At 38.5% G+C, this 12,826-nt stretch overlaps 1 protein-coding gene across 7 annotated transcripts in view; it reads right to left on the reverse strand.

Annotated features, from left to right (window-relative positions):
* Window positions 1-12,826, reverse strand: part of LOC121635881 (interleukin-1 receptor accessory protein-like 1) — a 393,288-nt gene that overhangs the window by 303,304 nt on the left and 77,158 nt on the right. Inside the window, exon 1 of one of the 7 annotated variants that reach the window (XM_041979269.1) lies at window positions 6,657-6,678. The exons of 3 other annotated variants lie outside the window; for them this stretch is intronic. The gene's annotated coding sequence lies outside the window, so the exon portion shown is untranslated. Of the gene's footprint in view, window positions 1-3,177; window positions 3,283-3,529; window positions 3,929-5,448; window positions 5,668-6,656; window positions 6,679-12,826 lie in introns of those variants that run through there. 3 more of the 7 variants (XM_041979266.1, XM_041979265.1, XM_041979268.1) reach the window with 3 other exon arrangements.

Genomic DNA, 12,826 nt, shown 5'->3' on the forward strand with positions numbered 1-12,826 from the left:
TAGTTTGTTTTGTCTTACTTTATTAGAGCTGACCTTTGCAGAGACAAGGTTCACATATTGTACTATGAGATCTGATAGAGGATTAGATATGCAGCTGCACTATTCCAATGGGATATTTCACATCTGTTCTGAAGGGTTTTTTTTTTTTGTGTGTTTTTTTTTGGCGAGTCTGAACATTTACGCCTTCTTATTTTATTCTTCACCAGTAACACACATCCTGATAATTACACATCTTGACAAATCTTACAAGTGTCCTTTTTACTTTGACTCAAAGTATTCAAATCAACCTTGTGGTTGCAGAAATAAACTCATTTCATTATGGGTATGTAATTTTCAAGTAGAGGCCTATAAAACAGACACGTGGCTCAAACGTAGCTCTGATACCAAAAAGGGAAAAATATTTAATTTAATGAGAGATGTTTATGATATTAAAATAGCAGTCTATTGGAAGCAGAGATGTTTTGGAGCTATCACTGAGTGTCCAGTAACATTGGACTTGAAGGATTTAGTCTATAGCTGTCAATCATTTTATAGAGTGAAGTGCGATTCATATTCATTTCGATATTGTCCACTAATGGAGTTAGTTGGAAATCTTAATTCCAGACAAAATCTTAAACAGAAATTGAAACCTGAGAAAAATTGCCAGTGCTTAATCTCCAGTTACACGTTCAGGAAATGTAATATTACATTTCCATTTCTATTATTTTGCCAACTACATAACTGACTCAAATAAAAATCAGACCAAATCCTTACAGCTGAGAATCTGAACCCACTAAATGATATTTCATCAGTTACATTTGTTCTCCAATAGGGTTTGTGTCAGTCAATAAATCGATTCATTAACTCAGGTAACAGTTATTGGTTCCAGTATATAAAAATGGGCACAAATCACTCAGACTTGCTTATTTTAAAGTGTATCACTTCATAAATTAATTACATATTTGTGCTTTTAAAATTTCCAACTGTTAAACAGGATTCCTAATGGGTTACTAAATTAATCTGTAAGGTTTTAAAACTCCAGCTCCAAAATCTTTTACTACTTTTATATAGCGTACTCTGTATAGTAATACCTCTCTGCATGTTCAACCCAACAGGCTATGCACAATCGCTAACAAGCAGGATTTCCCTGTTTTCTGTTGTCATTCCTGAGTGGCCAAAACATCATGAAAAGATATATCATTGTCCATGTGATCTACCATACTTGTCAATTCCTGACATGATGGCTGCAACAAAAATAAATAGCTTGGAATCAAATCGATGTCCAGTGATTACGACAGAAAATGGAACAAGGCATGGAGAAAAGGGAATCTCATTTTCTGGGGAATTGGATTTTTCAAAAGATTTAACTCTGAAGACATCTGTTATGCATGTAGTCCACAGCTTCTAATTCTCAGATTTCACAACAGTCAATAGCTCTGCACAGCACCAAGCAGCAGTGTAAGGTACTCCGTGCATTTGTGATATTTGCTCACACGCACATGGTCCGACACATGCAATCACCTCTGAGTATTCCTATTTCCCCTAGAGTCTTATTGTCATTTAATAGCCATGATTGAGGTGGCCCGGTCTCAACTTCCTCTCCAACATTCTTGCTCACAAATCCTCATCAATTGCTCCAATCACTTCTCACACAGAGCCAATATTCTACAGTGAGACAACCCTTATTTCCCACCGCATTAATGAACTCTTTCATTTGAAAGCCTTTGACTGTCCGCCCCTTGATTGCAAAGCCAAGGCCAATGGGTTTTGGTGACAGCTCCTTGAAAATTAAAACCATCAATCAAGACAGAAAGGGTGTGTGGGTGTGTGTGTTTATATGTGTGTGTGGGAATGGGGGGGAGGGGGGGTTGTGACATTTCCAGATCCATCTGTCTTCTCAAGGAACATGAAGTGGCATTTCAAAAAGCCATGTCATTGTTTGTTTTAGCTCAATGTTTAGAGAAGATTTAATGTATGAACACTAAATATCTGTTTCTAGAGGCAAAAATCCCCCAATATAACTATTTCTGTTGAGTCTGGTCATTAAGTGGATGATTTTATTTATATTTTAACATTTTTTGAAAGCCAGTAAAACATGCCATTGGTGCTAATTTGCCTTCGACAAAGAATTCCCAATAATAGTTTAAATAAACCAAGCAATAAAACATCTTTAGTCCACTTCTAACATGCCTTTTAAACCTTCACTTATTTCATCAGCAAGAACAGGAATAAAAAAAATAAATAAAAAGTGCTGGTGCCAGATGACATAATCTGTGTCTAAATCAATTTCTATATGAGAGCACTAGACTCAGCTCAATATGTAGCTGCAGGGCTTCTGTTAAGTGGCTGCTGCCACTTACCTATTAATTCATGTGGTGCTGGTTGCTCCTGTGGCCAAGCTTAACCCCAGATTTTAGAAATGAAAACAACATTGTATCCCAAAGTATCAGCTTAGGTGTCAACAAGGAATATAAGCAAAAAGATTTTTAGCAAAATAGGAGATTTAGGGGAAACCGATACAAGGTGTGACACAAATGACTTGGAAAAATGGCTAAATCATCTCTGAAACTAATTGAAAGCAACTGCCTGTGGCCTTAGGAGGTTATAGATTGTAGATTGACAGGACAGAAAAGTCCCATCTCTGCAGAAGCTGCTGGATAAAAAATGGTGAGATCCAGCTTGCGGGACTACAGCAGCCTCCTTTAAGAGGGAGGCTTTCTTAAGACAGCCACTGCTCTAACTTTGTATCAGTGTCACTTGCTGATTCCCTAATATGTTCAACTGGCAAACCCTAACATGATTAGAGCCAGAGAGGGACTCCAACATCCATATGGACAATCATAAGCCATCATCTATCCAAGCAGGGGAGGAAAGCAGGGGAGAGAGGAGAGGAAATACTGGCACATACCGAGGAGAAGCGCTGAGAGCCGACTTGCCAAACAATCACTCAGCAGAAATAATTTGAAGTAACTAAGCCCAGGCTCCTCTCGCCTCTCTCCTCTGTCGTACACACGAGTTATTTCTGTGTGTGTGTGTCCAGCAAGACGCGTGCACAAACATGCACACTGCTGACGCACCGTAGCGTTGTGCAAATGCACACATTGCAACATTAACGTAAAGAAAAAGACAAAAATGTGTTAACAAATAAATCTGCTGATAGACAAAAAGAAAAGGTTAACTGTTTAGGTAATTATCTACCTTTTATTTCAATGTACATTAGATTTCAGCATTTCATCTGGACCACCGTGCTGCAGCCTTTCCACTAGAGGTTCCATCCGCAGCCGAGGCAAAAACAGCGACTGGGGTCCATGCGTAACGGCGGAAAAGACGTGTTCTCTCCAAATGCGCATTGAAGTGCCGCATCTTAGTAAACCACAAAAGCGTTTATAAAAGGACGGCGAATTGCAAATAAAGCGTTGCGGTTTGCACATAAGATGCCACAGATGATGCCCAAATCATGATAGATGCTGTCAAACTGGTTTAAACATATTCAGGGAGCACCACGGTCCAACTTTGATAACATATGAGCGGAATGATGAATTGAACTTACCCAGGAGCAGTTTCCAAACGACAAGGTCCACTCTGCTCTCAGTTCTGAAGGGTCCACACCATCACGGTATATCACAATCTCTTCTGGTTTATAGTGTCAAGCAGGAATGTGGATTTTTTTTTCTTTTTTTTATTGGGAATTCCAGCTGTGATATAGTCCACTTCTCCAAAAACGCGGCGTCTGTCCCCAAATCACATATTGCCAAATGGCGCAAATCAAAGCGCAAAAATAAAGACCAAACAAAAACACCTGCAGTCGATCACTTTCAAACAGCAGGAAAAAACAAAATGAAGAAAAATCATGGGAGTGATCAGATGATCAGAGCAACGGTCGATGGAATCAATGAGAGGACTCCGGTTTTCCAGCAGTTCGGCCGCTCACAGCCCGGCAGGTGAGCTCAGCTTCAAGCGCGACCACACGAGCGCAAATTTCCAAAGTGAAGTGCAGGATGGGGGAGAAAAAAAGGGGGACACATCGCATACCGTCTCTCTCTCTCTCCCCGTCAGCGTGCCGCTATGATGCGTAAAGTAATCATGTGTGAACAGAGGCTGCACCGGACACGATAAGATCTCCCGTCAAAATAAACCCACAAGCAGACGCTGGGAGCGCGTGAGCCGTCGATTTTATAACAGCATAATGCGCCACAAAGTCAACGGGCATAAAGCAGGGACATAAAATGAAACAGTTAATCCTGCAGTTTGTGTCTTAGACGCGTCCCGTCTATTCATTCCATGTTTTTTTTATTAACCAAAGAGCTCGATTTTCCTGCAAATATTTATTCTGAAGAACTCATCCACAAGCATCTCGATATTTGAACGAACTTGAAAATTCCCTCTTGTCAGAGCTGCGATCCTCTTAAGACTTCATCCCTCACACTTGTAGTGAATGTTTCCAAACATTCACTAAAGATTAATAATGAACCATTCATTGAGTAATTTTCTTCTTTTTCTTCCTCCTTTTGCACGGTTGCATGCAGATTGTGTGAGTTACTTTAAGGATGGAGCGTACAAGCAGAAAGGCAATGCGGTACAACTTAAGTTTGCGGATAGACGCACTGCCGCCCAATGGAAATAATAGAAAAAGTCTGTCAGTCAAGCCTATAAAAAGGTTATTGTATAACATGTGATTTGTGCAAGAGGAAAAAATCTGCTTAAATACGTAAAATTCTAAAATCAGTTGAAATGTAAAGCGTTTAATAGTTGTGCATAGAAACGATTAAAATCTGTACACAGAAAAAAACAGCCCAGAAAAAAAACCAAGCCTTCAGCACTTACATCAGTTTTTCATGAGAATGTAAAAAGAAGTAATGAAGACAAAATGGTGGAGAATAATTTAAAAGTAAATAAAAAATGCTGACATAAACCCATTTAATTATGCACTGTAGTTCTGCATGACCTAGCACAAAACATACCCTTGCTTGCAACAGAAAATGCTCTAAATGCTCTGCTCCATTTCCACTAATTCAATATTATCTGCCTGTTTCCAAAAGGTTTTACAGACAAAATGGAGCAGTCATTGCTTTTTGAGAAAAATGCGTTCCGATTACACTGACATGCATGTCTAAATAGAGAACTGGGACACGTTGCTATCCATATCTGAGGTATATTTATTTTTCAAAATTCATTTCATCTCTTTTCCTGTTCAGCTCAGATCAACATGAGAAGCCAGCTGAGGAGCCTGATGCTCAGATATCTGGAGAACCAAGGATGCACACCTAATCATCAAGAGATGAAACTGTGACTTATAGATAAACACAGTTACTTTCCTCACATTTCAGCAACACTTTTGGCATACATTCTCAATACTATAGAACAGAAATCCAACTTTAATGTACTTTAGAGCAGTCAGTATGCATCTTTTACTTTCCATTGCATTCTGGTGTGGACCAAAGACGCAAACACCTGGTGTCGTTCACTTACAGTGTGATATCAAATGGAGCATCCAGTGAAGCAAAGAGGAAATGACAATGAATGCATCATGTTGGATAACCCGTTGCCTCTCCTGCTGTTTAAAATGGACAGATTCCGATGAAAACTGTATGAGGTTTGAACACCAAACTAAAAACAGAAACCCCAAGACTATAAACTTGGTGTTTCTCCACTTTACTGGTACTAACAAGCTGTTTTTGGTCCTGGCCAGTCAATGAGCTGGATTTTGTTTTTCTTCTTGGTCAATGGTCATTTCAGCGAATACCGCCCCCAGTGAGCAGTTGTTGTAACTACATGACATAGTCCAGACAGTTTGGCTTGCTTCAGTAAAGAGCCGTGTGAAAGGAGACCAAGCCAGAGGAGGATGCAAAACATTTGGGGAAAAAATTTTACTAAGTCCCCCGGACTATCCTGGTGTGAATGCGCCCTAAGTTGCCTTTGAACATGGGAGATGGTTCCAGGAACTCATGCCCTTGAACTGCTTGCCTTCAGCAAACTGTGTTCTTGTGAGCCAGCTTCTGGGATGAGGGCTATGCATACCAACTTGACCCAGAGTGCAGTCTGAGCACTGACAAGCAGACCTCCCACTTCTTCAACCTCTGCAGCAATGCTGGCCACACTCATGCATCTGTTTTTTGAAGCCAGCTATTGGATACGACGCAGAGCACTAGGACTCAGCTTCTTTGGTCAACCCTGACAAGGCCTATTGTGCGTGAAACCCGTCTTGGAAACCACCATCATCTCGGCCGCCATGTTGTAGCCCAGTTTCAGGATGTTAACAATCTTATAGCCTTGGCCATTTTCATGAAGCACCATAATTCCATTTCTCACATGAGGAGCCATGTTGAATATAGTCAATATGAGAGAATCATTGCATAAAATTTAACAGCTCTACTCCATTAATACAATAATCTGAAAGGTCTAGTAAAGCAAGCAAAAAACATGAACATGATTAATAGGAAAGGTGGCTTTGCTTGTTTGCACATGTACAGGAATAACAAGCAGTGTACTCACTTGCATTGCTAACCATTTAGACAGTAAAGGGCTGTGTATTGAGCATTTCACAATGACAGTAAATCTATACTGTTATAAAAGCTCTACACTGAGTACTTTTAAATATCTCCAAGTTTAAATTCTATAGTATTGTTCATTGAGAAGTTATAATGAAATGGTTGCTGAGATGTGAGGGATGTACTCACTTTTGTGAGGTACTGTACTTAGGCTTCGCTTTGCTCTTCTCCTGGACAAGACAGGTGTGAGGCTCAGTACTTGTAGGTAAGCAGGCCTCCCTGTCCACCAGCCAGCCTGTAGAAAGGGACTCATTTGATTTCCTCCTCACTGGGCTGCCCCTGTCAAGACTTTGGCCTCTGGCACCATGACTCTGTGAGGCGAATTTCGATGAGGGGAGGGCTTTGAGGGGAAGAAAAACCGCTCTTCTCGGACTCAAAGTGTCCACTTGTGAGCTTTCTTTGTCATATACAGATCCTGATGTGAATAGAGGTTCCTTAATGAGTGAAGACATGGACAAACACTGCATTGATTCCCCCTTCAATTCAAGGTTTGCATTCTCAAATGCCCTCAACTCAAATCAAGCAGTTACTGTGCAACTTTGAAGACAAGCAGAGTGAGGGGCTGATTGTTTGAAATTTTGTGGGACAGCCTGAAGAAAAAAAAAAAAAAACATTTTAAAAGAAATCTATGAATGTAATCCAGACTTTATGGAAATATTTGCCATATTTAAAAGGTAACTTTTGCCATAAAACATTCAGATTGTTCAGAGGTTCAACTTGAGTCTTCAATTAAAGCTAATAACAGCATCTAAAATTCTTCAGCAAAACTTAAAAATTCCACAGTATCAGCAGCTAATGGGAAAAATGTAAAACTTGAGGTGGAATTTGTTAAAATGAGCTGCTGGCACGCAGGTTCCTGTATGTTCTATATGATGGTCCATTTTCTGAGTGATGGAAAATTGATGAGAAGAGGAGAAATGTTCTTAATGCATGCTATTTAATGACTCTAATGTATGTTGGCTACTAAGCAGAGCATAAGTAATACAGGCACAACCCCAAAAGAAGCCAGGCTTAGATATAAAATTCCCATCAAAGGCAGTAAACATTCAAATATTGATGATTCACTCAAATATATGAACCAAAAACACTTGTCTTAACTGATTTCTGCGCTCAATTGCTAGATAAATAGATAGCTAGAGAGATAGACTATGCTTTAAAGGATGTATGCATATGATGTGTATAGTGTCTCATCTGATTTTAATAAAGGAATAAACCTGAGCACCTTAATTTTTTTTTTTTTTTTTTTTTTTTTTTACTGTAAATAGCATTATGAGTTTGTTGGAAACTTTCTGAATTTTGAATGAACTGAATGGAAATTCAAAAAAAAAAAAAAAAAAATTAAAAGAAAAATATAATTTTGTGGGTTAATAAAAGGTGAAAAACACCACCTACCAGTTTAAACCAGGTTTATTTTTTATAGTCAACCCTGACATAGAAGCATCGGGTTGCTGATGAAGGTCTCATGACTGCAGTACAGCAAATATGTATGTCAGCTATTTTTTACACTTTTAACAGGAGAGACTGTTCTGAAGCCTTATCATACCATCATAAGTCTAAATATGATGTAGCCTGTGCTTCACGATCTAGGGTTGGAAATGTCACAAAACAAAAATAACAATATAGAAAAAAAGTTATTTTGTAGGTCAACATAGTTTTTTTTTTATTTATTTTTTTACTTTGTCTTTCTCATGTTATTCCACTCTCCTACAGTGTTCTTTACTATTATATAAAACAAGCAGATGATGCAGATTTTTATTGGATTGGATGATTGAAGTCTGAAGAAACAATTTAAAAATGTATTAATTTAACAACCAGGGGCTTCAATAGCGAGTGGAAGAACCACACACCGTCATAACAGCCTGGCACCTCCTCCTCATGCTGGTCAACAGCTTGGTCACATCTGTGGGATGGTGTCCAATTCTTCAACCAGTATTTGTCTCAAGTCAGCTGATGTGGGTGTGTTGGACATTCTGGCACAAACAGTAGCCCCAAGCAGATCCTACAAGTCTTAGGTGGAGTTGAGGTCAGGACTGCAGACCATTCCATCCTCTTCACTCTGAAATTCTAGGGTAGTCTCTGATAAAGCTCAGAACAGACTTGTGACTCCATGTGACCTACAGGGTCAGTACTTTAAAACTCAGAAGAACAAGAAATCTACACTTTAATATCCTTCTGTTAATATTCTAATTGTATTGTATTGTGTTAGTCTGCCAAGGGACTAAAGATGGAAATTAGCTTTGATATAAATTTGCATATTTAAATGTGATGTTTATTAATATGGATTGCCTCTTTTTTAAAGGGAAATAAAACTCTGAGGACAAGCGTTGTTATCTTGGAAGAGTTCAGTCCCAGATTTAGAGATTCCTACAGGCTCCATAATCACAACTCAATATGTCTGCATTGACATTACCTCCATTGATGACAGGTCTTGTGTTTTCCAGTGTGGGAAAGTGTTGCCTCTCACCCCACACATTAGCCATGTTTACATAGACACAAGTATTTAAATTTAAAGACTGATCAGAATAAAAAACACTTCCTGTGAACATAGCCATCAGAGGATTCTGATCCAATCAAATTCATTGGGATTGAAATTTCATTTAGATCAAGATGGGTTGGTTATGTTCAAATCAGTGTGAAAACATATTCTGAGTGTTGCTTAGGAATTATCCTTATTGCACGTAACTGTTATGTCAAATGTTCATCAATATGGGCCAGTTGATCCAAACATTTAACCCAGATAAACATCCGGATTTGGGAATCTGATTTGTCTCGATGGAGGATCACGTAATCCATCTTACTTTTATCCCAGTTGTTCAAAGCAGCATTAGATCATCCTGATGCAGAATCTCGGCTTTCAAGATTACCAAATCCGGATTACCAGAACCTAAAACAACGTGGGCTACCAGCTATGTAAAGAACAGCAGGCAGAAGGGCCGGTATGGGGTTACTTTAAGTATTTTTCCTTTTGAGACAACACACAGGAATCATAAATAATCACTTCTATTTTTAATGTTATGACTTCTCATCTGAGCCACAACAAATATAAAACTAATTCATTACCAAATACATTGTGGATATTTTAGAAACATCTTAAATAAAAAAAAGACATCCCTCTCGGTGTAAACGATGATGCACCTGAGCCCCATGGTGAGGTACCGGACCAACCTTTGGCCTTCTGTCAGAATGAGGGACTGACTGGACGTGTAGGAAGGGATGCAGCTGTCAGAATTACTTTTTGACAGGTTCTTCTCTGATTATGTTGTGATGAATGACAGGTAAATAGATTATTTTATTTCTGTTTGTTAAATTTGTTTGGGAGTTTATTTCATAAGGACAAGATCATATTGTGATTTTATTTCTGTTGTATTATGCTGAAAGACTTAATAGGTCGCCTATGCCTACTTTACACACTTTATCACTGTAACGGTTCAACACGTCAAGTTCAACATATAAATATTAACATGTGCACTGACTAAAAACATACTATTATTCAATCAGATTTGAGGGTTTGCATCATTTTATTCTGGAAATTTGCCCGGAATTCCTACCCCCTGTTGGGATCAGGACAATCCTGTTTTCTTGGATGAAAATGATCCAAATCCTACTGTTTTGAACAAAACAAACTGAAAGCTTGGTCCAGATCACAACTAGAACTGGATTATATAATCGAATCGGATTTCAGAATCCTTCTTCCTCTTTTGAACAACTCATTTTCATGATTTGATCCAATCTGATAAACTGCGACCAGATTAGATTTGAACAACTGGCCCTATAACGTAATCCGACAGTTTACGCTACAGCCTGTATTACACTCATTGCTTTACTCCAAGTTCATTTAAAAAAATAAAGGACCAAAACAGAACGGATCAGTATGTGATACACATACACTGAGACTGACATTTTAAAAGAATATGGGGTAAAAGGGGGTGAATATGGGGTGTTGCATTACCCTGGAAATACCCATTTCTTCTTCTGCTGCTCTTTCTGGCAAGTCAGACAATTGTGGGTTTGTCAAAATGATTTATTCCAATAAAACACGTAATGAGTGTAAATGCAGGTCATGACTGGAATAACTTTTTTAACCCCCTAACAGAACAGTTCTGATCAGGGTTGGAACCAGACTGAAGAAATTTTGCATATGTATACTTAGCTACTACTTCCACCAAAAGTTGTTACCCTTTCAATGCAGCAATCAGCAATTAGCGTTCTCTACATCTTCTCCACTATGACCCTACCAACCCATCACACCAACTCAACTCTGCTGCTCATTCCACAAATGGATATTTCTTACAAATGCGGCTACATTTAAAAGGTTTTCCAACGGTGCCAAGAAGCATTTTTACAACATAGAAATAATTCACAGACTAATTTCCTTACTTTTTGTGCCAAGTTTAGATTAACTTCTCTTCAGCAAAGGAAGAGGCTAAAGCTATTTTCCCTTGCATGGAAATACTGTGATCGTTATCACCGTATAATCTCAGCTTGTTGCCTTGCATTCATCAAACTCCCTGCCAGGTGTTTTTCCCCTAACTGGATATGACAGGGGACTCTTTCTTCATCCTGCAGATTGTTTCAGATTTGTCATTAGATAACGTAAAATATAAGGAGGGTTTGTGCAACACTGACTATTAACACAGTGACATTTCTATTAAAGGTAAATGGCATGTGTAGGCTTGGGTAAATGAGCTTAATTTAAGTACAATTGGCTGCCTTACAGAGTCAGATTTTAATGGACAAAGATGATGCAGAGTGTGTGATGTCTCCCATATCACTACATATGCTGAAAGCGAGAAATCTCCCGTACTTCAATTGTGAGTGAGTAGGAAATTTGAAGGATGCTGTTTCTTAAATGATTGTAATTATTTCAGTGTTTAAGATAAGTGTCCCTCCCCCCAAGGCATCTTTATCATATTTTATGTGTCTTGTTCAGTAAGACGGATTGAGCTGCTGCAAAGAAGGAAGACGACTCAGCTGCAGTACAAACCACATGTCCCAGCACTTCTTCCTGAGCTGCATCAAGCTCACTCTGACTGGGAGTAATAATCAGACATCACTTTGAGAGACGGACTTTGCGCACAGAAGGCTTCAGATTTAATTGGGGTAATGAGGTCACTGGAGGCAGACTCAAAGCCCTTCTCCAATTACTGTGTACCAAGTATAGAGCACCAAACAAGTCTGAGCATCGAACATCTCAACATGACAAAATTATTATAATATACCACACAGATTAGCAAAGCATGACCCTTCCTGTTACTGCATGTGTTAATTTGTTCCTGTGGTTGAATAATGATGCACAATGCAGACTGAGCCATCTTCTACAGAAAGAAAGTTGAACTTGCACACATTCTTCTAATTATACAGTTATACAATGTGCAGTGAAAGAGGACATAACCTCGCTCACAGAGACGTACGTGCATCTGTTTTTGGAGGTGATGTCACCATGCAGTTGATGCATAATTTACCGCTCATCTTCAATTCAGTTCAGCTCCCCAGAGAAGATATAATGGGATATGACTTGATGCAAGTTTGAATGTGATAAACGCAGAAACCACAGTGCTCCTGCTGAGGTTGATTTTTTTTTTTACCATTGAAACATAATTTATTAAAGTATTTAAAGAAATTATTTAAACCATTTCTCTTGTAAACAACTAGTTGTCTCATGTAAATACACGCAGTTTGCAACAGATGAATACATCTGTCAATGCAGCTAACAGACGACAGTAAAAGTAAGCAGGAGGTGCAGACAAACTTTTAATGTTGTGACCCCACTGACAGTTGGATTTTAATTATTTAGCCATAAAAAATAAATAACCAAAAACCCATGCCAGTACTAAGTTTATGTGATTAGTCATGCAGAGTAAAGAACATTGCATGACATCAGCTACTTTAAACAGTATCCAAACAAAAAACTATACTACTTGATAGCTAAAATGGTCATTTTTGTTAATGAGCCACTTCCTACTCTTAATGCATTTTTTGTTTTGAGTCAAAACAACCTGAACATCAAAAGTCAATGTAGGATAAGATATCAAATTTGTCCATCAAATAACCTAGAGAGAATATACTCAAACCGCAAAAAGAATAAATACTGTACGGTTAAGAAGAAAGCAGATCCATGTAGGCACATACTGCAGCCATATCACATTGAAACTGATGAAAAATATCATGCTCAATCACTCTCAGCCAATTTCTCCAATTTTAGGAAAAAAAAACAACATTGAAGCCCCAAACATGAGTTTGCTTTTAATCCAGAGAAATATTGCTAATGTGAATTTTGTTTGTAAGCTGTGATAAAGTTT

This window comes from Melanotaenia boesemani, chromosome 24 (genome assembly GCF_017639745.1).
Source record: "Melanotaenia boesemani isolate fMelBoe1 chromosome 24, fMelBoe1.pri, whole genome shotgun sequence".
NCBI lineage: Eukaryota > Metazoa > Chordata > Actinopteri > Atheriniformes > Melanotaeniidae > Melanotaenia > Melanotaenia boesemani.